Source organism: Mustela nivalis (genome assembly GCF_964662115.1).
Source record: "Mustela nivalis genome assembly, chromosome: 11".
Classification (NCBI taxonomy): Eukaryota; Metazoa; Chordata; class Mammalia; order Carnivora; family Mustelidae; genus Mustela; species Mustela nivalis.
In genome coordinates, this window is record NC_139030.1 from 29,176,652 (window position 1) to 29,186,931 (window position 10,280).

A 10,280-nucleotide genomic window follows, 5' to 3' on the forward strand; every position below is an offset into this window, starting at 1 on the left:
GAGGAAGCTACCTGCCCTGAGGCCAATGAAACAGAAAGAGACTGCACTAAAAATAACAGAGCCAGTGGATGGAGCTCCAGGAGACATGAGATGTAAGGACTCAGTTAGAGAAGAATTTCTAAAGAAGCCTGAGAGGTGAACAGAGAATGGGAGAAAAACCAGGGGAGAAGAGGAGAGTTTCCAGAAGAACAAGGTGATGAGCCTTCAAGTAGGATAATACCTGAAAATCAGCAAGTGGAGTGGTTGTAAAATTGAGGACAGGGGTGTAATGTTCCTTCAAAACCTTCATCCATGAAAGATAGAGAGATGAGATGGAGGTAAGGGATTTGTTGGCTGTATCCTCATTATTATGACCACTACTGGGCTGAGGAAAGAGACAGCATGTTTACATGGAGAGTAAGTAGAATGGGGGGGCTAGAGATTCAAGTAACCGAGGCAAGAAGGGATGGAACAAATTTGCTCAGAATAGAGGAGAGGGCACTATGGATTTTGCTGAAACCCCGTACAATTTTAGGGGGGCACAATTCATGTTGTATTCTGTGTGAATTTAGCCGACTGGAGCACAACTCTAGGAGGTGACACTGACATAGACTACAATCCACTTGGTGCCAGCAGAGCTATGCACGGCCAACCACCCTAGAAACGCAAAGCCTGCATGGAGGGCTAGCAATTTACCTTTCCACCCCAGCCGTGTGACAGTTAAAACTGAGGATCTCTCCACAGAAATCAAGGTTAATGGCTAGGCACCCAGGCTCTATTTGACAATGACAATCAACAGAGAAGTACAGCTCCGTATTCTGTATTACCAACCCAATATTCTTCTAATACCAATCACTGTGTGTTTGTTGAGCACTTCTCTTGCCTTGCTCAGTGCTAGCCTAAGGGTTTGAGGAATGCCAAAAGTGCTAAACAATAAGGAGCCGAAGCTGATTATAATCTAGTTTGGAAGACAAAACCTATCTACTCACTCAAAACTGTTAGGAGATACTGCAGAATAATGTGGAGTGAAACAAACACAAAAGGTTAAGAGTTTCATTTAATTGAGAGAAAAGGAAATTCAAGATCATCTTGTTTAGTGGTTTTCAAACTGTGTTTCCGGGAACCCTGGGGCTTCGCTGCGATGCTTTAGGAGTTCCACAGAGTGATGTATTCTCTGACAGACACTGAAGATTTAAATTGCTCTAGGAGATTCTCAACTGCAATGTTTGTAATAACAACAACAACAACAACAAAATTAGAAACAACCTAAATGTCTTTCAATAGGGATCTGTCTAAATAAATTATGGTGCCATCATACAATGGAATACTAAATAGCTGTTTTTAAAGGAAAAATAAATCTGTATGTATTGTTAGAGAAAGATCTTCAAGGCTTATAATTAAGTTAAAAATACAACTTGCAGAAAAATATGAATCATGTAATACTATTTGTGTGAATAAAATACATATGCATGTATATATGTATGTTTGTGTATACATTAAGTATTCTTTCTGGAAAAACACAATGTATTGAGAGTTTTCTCTCTTGGCAGTGAGGCTGGGAGTGGCATGGGGGGAAATGAAAATTATTAATCTCGCTCAACCCTCTCATTTTACTGATATAAAACTGAGACTCAGGAATAGTGTGACTTACCCTAGGTCATATTGATAGGATTAGCAAAAAACTCCAAACCCAAACCCAAATTTTGATTTCTTGATTGCTCCTCTTTACACCTCTGGGAAAAAATCAGTGTGGGCAGGAATTATTTACAGAGCAGTCAGTCTTTCTTGCCTGTTTCCTACATTTCCCACCTTTCTCTGCCCTAAGTCATCTCTCATTCGATTCCTATCCTATATACAATTAGCTTTTCTCTTTGCCTAAATAGTACACTTTCACTCACCAAGCAACGGTACTCTAAGTTATCAATGAATTTTACCCAATAGGGTTTTAGTCCTGGAAAGACAGACTTTAGACAGAGTCTGTCTTCACCTCGGGGCAACCACAATAACACACTTAATGACTGTTGGTTCACCTCAAAATGCCTGTCGGCTTCATAGCTTCCCTTGGGGATAGTGGCTCCAGGCAAAAGCAGGACATTGCTCTGTCCCCCACTGAATGTGGGATCTTAGACAATTGACAGAACTCTTCTTTTTTTTTTTTTTTAAGATTTTATGTACTTATTTGACAGAGAAGGAGAGATCACAAGTAGGCAGAGACGCAGGCAGAGAGAGAGAGGGGGGGAAGCAGGCTCCCCGCCGAGCAGACAGCCCGAGGTGGGGCTCAATCCCAGAACCCTGGGATCATGACCTGAGCCAAAAGCAGAGGCTTAACCCACTGAGCCACCCAGGTGCCCCTGGCAGGACTCTTCTATCCCCCAGTTTTCACATTTGTAACTAGGGCTATGACCTGAGGCTCTCACCTACCATGGGGTTGCTGTGAGAAAAGGATGATGTAATGGACATAGAGGCTTAAAACAGCTCTTCCCATTTTCAAGGGAATTAGTACATTTTGGGAGACTCAGAATTCAAGCTCTGTCCCTCACAGTGTGTGACCTTAGACAAGCTGCATGTTGCAGTCTCTGTAACTATCAGTATCGTCTGTTAATTGAGAATAGAACACCTAACTCCTGAAGTTTTTTCAGGAATAAATGAGTTGGTAGATTCAAGTGATTAGTTTAGGGTTTGACACACAAAGCACTCAGATAAGATTAACTGTTACTGGGGCACCTGGATGGCTCAGTGGGTTAAAGCCTCTGCCTTTGCCTCAGGTCATGACCACAGGATCCTGGGATTGAGCCCTGCATCAGGCTCTCTGCTCAGCAGGGAGCCTGCTTCCTCCTCTCTCTCTCTGCTTGCGTCTCTGCCTACTTGTGATCTCTGTCTGTCAAATAAATAAAATCTTAAAAAAAAAAAAAGATTAACTGTTACTGTTTTATTGCTATATTTTAAAATATAGCAATAAATTATTATGTATAATATACTATTATATGTTATACATAATATTATATAATATTATACTATAATAATAATAATATTAACAAATTATTTGTTGTTTGTTCAGGTCTATTGGTGATAGGTCACTTCAGTGCTTTCTCCTTTTAGCATCATTAATATCTTTTCAGATTCTCCTTTGAGCATCAAGCAAATCAGGAAAACTATTTTTTTTTGTCAAGAAATTAAGTTATTGGAGGCGACTGGGCGGCTCAGTCTGTTAAGTCTCTGACTTTGGCTTGGGTCAAGATCTCAGGGTCCTGGGATTGAGCCCCACACTGTCATTGCTGTTGTCACTGTCCTGGGGCACTGTGCTCAGCAGGGAGTCTGCTTGTCCTTCTCCCTCTCCTTCTTCTTCCCCCTCCCCACCCCGCCTCCTGCTCTCTGCCTTTCTCACAAATAAATAAATTTTTAAAAAGTCTTAGAAATAAGAGATTGTTATCATTTCTGTACCTTTGTATAACATTCTTTACTAAGCAGCTACCACGTGTAAGGCTCTCGGCTAGATATTGGAGACACAGAGGTGAAAAAGACATGGTTCTTATACAAAGATGCTTTGATTCCAGTAGGCTGTCCTTCATTCTCAATAGTGATAGTCCTTGGTCCAAGCAAAACTAATGATATTTGTTGTAGATACGGGACAAAGTGTAGGCAGTGACATAAATAATTGGTTTGTAGGGTATAGAGGTAGATCAAATGATAGAGCTCAGTTCTGAAATTTTTGGTCTTTAGATCCTTTTATGTTCTTAACAGTTATTTAGGATCCTACTAAGCTTTTTAAAATATGGCTTATAGTTGGGAAAACTGGACAGTCACATGCAAAAGAATGAAACTGTACCCCTATCTTGTATCATACCAAAAAAATCAACTTAAAATGGATTAGAGGCTTAACTTTAATATCTGAAAAGGTGCTCAACATTGCTAATCATCAGGGAAATGCAAATCAAAACCACAATAAGATAACCACCACGTGGGTCACCTGGGTGGCTCAGCGGGTTAAGCCTCTGCCTTTGGCTCAGGTCAGGATCTTGGGGTCCTGGGATCGAGCCCCACATTGGGCTCTCTGCTCAGCAGGGAGCCTGCTTCCCCCCCCCACCCCGTCTCTCTCTGCCTGCCTTTCTGCCTACTTGTGATCTCTCTCTCTCTGTCAAATAAATAAATAAATAAATAAATCTTTAAAAAAGATAACCATCTCACATCTGTTAAAATGGCTGTCATGAAAAAAAAAGAAGAGGTAAATGTTGGTGATGATATGGAGAAAGGGGAACTCTTGTGCCCTGTTGGTAAGAATGTAATTTGGCACAATCACTAAAGAAAACAAACGTAAAGGTTCATCAAAAAATAAAAGCTAGAACTACCATATGATCCAGCAATCCCACATTCGAAGAGTCACAGAGTCAAAGAGATATCTGTACCCGGTGTTCACTGCAGCCTATTCGCAGTAGTCAAACTATGGTAACAGCTGAAGTGCCCATCAATGCATGCATGGATAAAGGAGATAGGATGGAATATTATTCAGCCATGAGAAAGAAGGAAATTTTTTTTTTAAAGATTTTATTTATTTATTTGACAGAGAGAGATCACAAGCAGGCAGAGAGGCAGGCAGAGAGAGAGGAAGGGAAGCAGGCCCCCTGCTGAGCAGAGAGCCTGATGCGGGACTCGACCCCAGGACCCTGAGATCATGACCTGAGCTGAAGGTAGTGGCTTAACCCACTGAGCCACCCAGGCACCCGAGAAAGAAGGAAATTTTGCTCTTTGAGACAACATGGATGGAGCTTGAGGGCATTACGCTAAATTAAATAAGAAAGACAGAGAAAGACAGACATTACCTGGAATTATCTAAATAGAAAGCCAGACTCATAGAAATAGAAAACAAAAAAGTTGTTGCCAGGAGCTGGGGAGTGGAAGGGAATAGGGAAAGTTTGGTGAAAAGGTATAAACTTTCAGCTATGAGATGAATAATGTCAGACGATCTAATGTGTAACATTGTAGCTACACTAGATAACACTGTATTATATAATGGAAATATGATAAGAAAGTAGAACTTAAGTGTTCTCACCAAAAAAGAAAAAAAAAAGACTAAAATGTGAGGTGATGGATGTGTTAATTAACCAGAAGGGAACAATCCTTTCATAGGGTATATGTATATCAAATCATTATATTGCACACTTTAAATATCTTGCAAATTTATCTGCCAATTATACCTCAATAAAACTGAAAAAAATACAAAAAATAACATGTGGGTTATAGCTATTGTAAACTGTATATTGGAAATCAAAGCAGAAACATTTGAAAATACTTTATTTACTGTTATTTTACTTATTCTTTAAAATAATACACTAACTATTGTTAATATTAACATTAAGTTACATAATATCTTAACAAAATAATATATTTTGATATTTAATTTTATTAAAATGAGAATAAACTGATTATAGGTTCAGATAAATAGCATATTTTTGAAAAATTATTGTATTGTTGTGGTAGAGAAGAGATGATAATCTGTTGAGTTTTGACTTACCTTGGAGAAAGGAAAAAAGGGGAAAAAAATGAGCTATTCCATGGTGGTGCATAAATTCCTAGAAGAGTGGTCCAAGGATGTCAACCCACGACATGTGATTCAGTCAGACATATAGCCGTCCAGACTTCTTTGTGGCTTAGGTTTGGAGGCCATCAATGTTATCCCGATCTTGCTGTGCCCTTTTTGTCTCTGTCCTTGAGAGCTGCCTGTCCAAGGATGTCCCTCAGCAGTGAAGGCTGTATGTTGTGCAAGGGGGAGAGAGCTACTTGGAAACTCTGACGTTTGGCTTTTCCAGCCAAAGACGTTGGAGAGATATCATTAGGAGCGATAAAGGCAGCGCTGGGACAGATAGAGCATAGTCTCAGCACCACGCAGGGAGATGAGAGGGAATGAACTTCCCACACCCCCACCTTCATTAAAAGTGGATCAACAACCGAGTCTAAACATGACATTGCCACCTTTGTGTCTTGGAAGTCAGTCGTACTTAGCCCAGTGTACTCTGTGCTTCCTGAATCTGAACATGCTTCTTACAATTCTGCTCTTTCACTTTTTCTTGATAGAATACTTAGCTCCAGGTTGAGCACTTAGCAAATCTAAAATATCCAAAGTTAGAGCCATCGTCTTCTTTCTGAAATGTTTTCTTCTCTATTTCCCAGTGTCTATGTATAGTATCAGTGTTTTCCCAGCCATCAAGGATAGAAAATGCAGTCATCTTCGATACCCACACCCCCAATCTGCCAGTTCTGACTTTACAAGAAGTCTGAACCCAGTGAGGCAGAACCATGCCATGATTTTGCAGTTCCTCTAGTCGGCTGCTTTCTCCAGTGTTCTGTTGAATTTCCCTTCTCTGTCCTTTAAAACCTTTTCACCTGTTCCCAGAGCTCTTGGTTACTTCCTATAGCCCAGATTGATTCATTTTCAATTATTGAAGTCCTAGTCCAGGTAAAGTCAGACCTTTGCTTTTGTTTCCAATTCAAAGCACGTCACCCTATCCCGCAGATCTATAGTGACCGGAAGTGGGAGGCCCACTCCCACACCAGTGGCACCTCACTGTGGCTGCCCTGTGGAATCTTAGGATTTTGATGACCCCTATCCCACAGATCTGTAGTGACCGGAAGTGGGAGGCCCACCCCCACATCAGTGGCACCTCACTGTGGCTGCCCTGTGGAATCTTAGGATTTTGATGACCCAGAGATTCTTGTTTGTCTCCGCTTTTTTCCTTTACCACGTGGAAAAGTTTCCTGAGGTTACCTGGTTCTTTTTCCATCATTGTACATTGAGTGTGTAGGGGACAAAGAACTTGTTATTTACTTTATAGCTCTCTAGATCAAAATGAGCAACATCTAGACGCGATAGATGATGTCACGAGATCCAGACCCTGGGACCTAATCCCATGAATAAAGAGGAATTTTGGTTGGTCCTTTTGGGGACAGGGTAGGAACATGGTGCAGAAAGCAGGGAGTGGTATTACGCGACTGCGGGCCGGTGCTGCGGGTCGTGTTCTCCAGATATTTGCCACTCCTCCTTGAGACAAACTACACGTCTCTGTCCGCCTGACCTCTGGCTTGCTCATGTGACTGACTTTGCTCAACAAAATGAGGGCAAAGTGTTACGTGCCACTTTCGAGCAGAAGCTTTCAGAAGTTTTCCCTCTAGGTCTATAATACTCAAAGTATTTCCCTCCAGGTCTATAATACTCAAAGTCGGGGTAGTGCCTTCAAACTGGATCCTAGAGTGAGGAGAGCTCAGGACAGAGCCCCCGTAGGCTTGCGGCAAACATGGAAATGGGAGCCAGGAACGGACTTCGTGGCCGTAAGCCACCAACATGGGAAGGCTCTGACCAAGGCACAAACTGGCCACGGCTGGCTGGGCTTAAATTGTTGGTTAAATCCTGAAATTGCTTCACATGCTTTGTGTTTCCTCTCCTTGTCGGCCTTTGCTTATGCATAGCCACTCAGTTGAGGCTAGCTGGATTTTGCTTTTAATCCCAACTCTACTATTTTTTATATGTGTGACCTTGAGCAAGTTACCTGACCCCTCCACTCATCAGTTCATCATAACAATAAAGCATTAAAAAAAAAAAAAAAAAGCAAATGATACCAGGATATTATTACAATTTGAGAATTTAGTATCTCAACCAAGCCAGAATAATATAAGTACTTGATAACACTTTTCAATCCAACTTTCTTCTTCACTTGAGAAGGTAGGCTTAGCCATTTATTAAATTTTTTGTTTTGGTTGTTGTTCTAGGAATTTTCTGGTAACAGTGCTAGTTTCTGTCCCCTAAATCAATGATTTAAGAAATCTGAATACCATCCCTAAATACATTCTATTCTAACTAGCTGGAGAATTAACTTCTGTTATTTCCTCCTCCACTTTTGAAATCACTATACACTTTATTGGTAATTTCATAATATATTAAGGTTAGGGGGCTTTTTAAAAAAAAAGATTTTGTTTATTTATTTGACAGAGATCACAAGTAGGCAGAGAGTCAGGCAGAGAGAGAGGAGGAAGCAGGCTCCCTGCTGAGCAGAGAGTCCCTATGCAGGGCTCGATCCCTGGACCCTGGGATCATGACCCAAGCTGAAGGCAGAGGCTTTAACCCACTGAGCCACCCAGGTGCCCCAGTTTGGGGGCTATTGTATTCATGCTTCATCCTGATGCCCATGTGCAATATTCTAAGTTCTGAGTGGGAACTGTATTTTACCTTTTATAGCAGTCCAGAACATAGGACACTGTCCTGTATGACAGTCAATAGTATCAATAAATATTTTTCCTTTGTATAGATAAAAACGATGGCATTATTTTTAAGTCTATTCAAATACAGGGGTTTTTCTATGAATGCATGCCTCTCCAGTGTATCAGGATAGGAGCTTTGTGTGTCAATCTGCCAGAGACAGATGTTTGGGGAAGAGGCCTGACCAGTTCCCTCATACACCATGGCCTATGCCTGAAGGAGAGCGAAAGCTCTCACTGAAAATATTTTCTCAGGGTTAGAAAATATCATTTGAAAACTTGAAAGCTGAAGGCCTTGTTTTTAAAAAATAAATAAAATGTTTTGAATTGTACATTGTCTTTGTTTTTAGCAAAACTCAAGTTCCTAGCTGACTTCTGTTTGTTTGTTTTCTCTGGGAACCAAGTAGCTGCACTACACCCAAGTATGTATCATTTCACGACAATGACTCAGAAAGTGGTGCAGATGTCATGGCTTACCTAGTCCCTAAAAAATGCCTACCATGCAGGAAATGAAATAAGGTTCCTAGGCTCAGCAGAAATGGGGTGAGGATAAAGAGACTGCTTTGAATTTGTGGGCTTTCCCGGACTGCTTTGGAAACATCTCATGCAAATCCAAACAGTATCTGGGTCACAGATAGTTTTTGACCAGTAATTTCTGAATATACTTCTAGTCTTCTAGTACATGTGGAGGTCATGGGCCTATTTGGGAAATAAAACAATTTGAGTCATGTAGATAGCTTGAATACCTTTCTTCCAATGAGGACCTTTTTCATAACAGTCTGATATTCTAGGAGCGATTTCCAAGGTTAAAAATTTTGTTATGTTGAACAAAAAATAAAATCCAGTCACCTCGTGCTTTTATCAACAACTCAAATAGGCATGACCTGTTGTTTCTGAATATTGTCTTTTTTTCCTATATATGTATATATGCAATATATATATTAGTCCATTTTTTAAACCAAGGAACAGCTTGCTAGAAACATGAATTATATTTGACAAAACATTTAGTGTGTAACTCTTAATTACTTTAAAAGCCTGTCAGATGCTACTTAGAAACTTTCTCTTTCGTCTTGGTTATAATAAACTAAAAGTACCTAGAATTCTATGGGACATAGACTGTCAGGAAATGTTGAGTGCACCATTCTTGTAAAAGAAGACTTCAGTATGCAAATAGAGAAAGATTTAAGAATAGAAAAATGAAAAAGATTTAAGAATGAGGAAGGGTTTAAGAAGAACGGAGCAATGAAGATGCAAAGCAAATTATATCATCCCGGTTTTGTATACTATTCTGAAAATGGGGTTGTTAAATTTCTGCCATGACAGAGAACTTTTTGGGGGGAAATCCCAAAGATGACCACAGCCTAAAAATGCACAGCCTAGAGGGGAGTTTCCAATGGACTTGGCCTTTGGCCAAGCCCCAGGTCATTCTTTCAAAGTACCCCCCACAGTAAAACTAAATGCTTGCCCTGGTCTAGCATCAGCACTTATCCATTGAAAATAGGAGTTAGCACTAAGAATCCTCAGGCAAGGAGAAACGAACTGTGAAGTGAGCTTGAATCACATTCAAGGACTTCAACTCACATACTGTTGAAGATTAGCAGCCCTGACTAGCTAGATTCGAGTCTCAATGTTGTAGCTCGCTCAGTTTTGACTCCTGTGAAAACCAGCACCAAAGAATGACAACTAGATTGCTTGCTTGCCGTACAATGCAGTTTTGTTTCTTTTTCTAATTTGTGGGGAAGGCAAAGAACCATCTGTAGGCATCTTTTATGTAAGTGATAGACATAAAGAAAGTAAAAAAAGAAAAGATAAGCTTTCAGACTGTACATCATTGCATTTTGACATTGAGTGCTTTACTGACATTTCAGTTTCTACCGTCCAAATAGAGTGTAAAAGTGTTTTATCCAGTAACAACAAAGGGAATGTGGAGTGAGAACATAGTTTGGAGTCTGATGGACTTCAGTGGAAGCACTGTGTCTGAACTTGAGCAAATCATTGAGACCTTTTGAGTCTCAGTCTCTCCATCATCAAAATAAAAATGGATACTAATACTTTTT

At 40.3% G+C, this 10,280-nt stretch overlaps 1 long non-coding RNA gene across 1 annotated transcript; it reads right to left on the reverse strand.

Moving 5' to 3' along the window:
• Positions 1-1,025: 1,025 nt before the first annotated feature.
• On the reverse strand, positions 1,026-5,698 carry LOC309844215. Its single transcript, XR_014300550.1, has 2 exons — positions 5,489-5,698; positions 1,026-1,196 (listed from the first exon to the last, which is right to left on the reverse strand). It is a non-coding gene; the product is annotated as an uncharacterized lncRNA (long non-coding RNA).
• Positions 5,699-10,280: the final 4,582 nt, after the last annotated feature.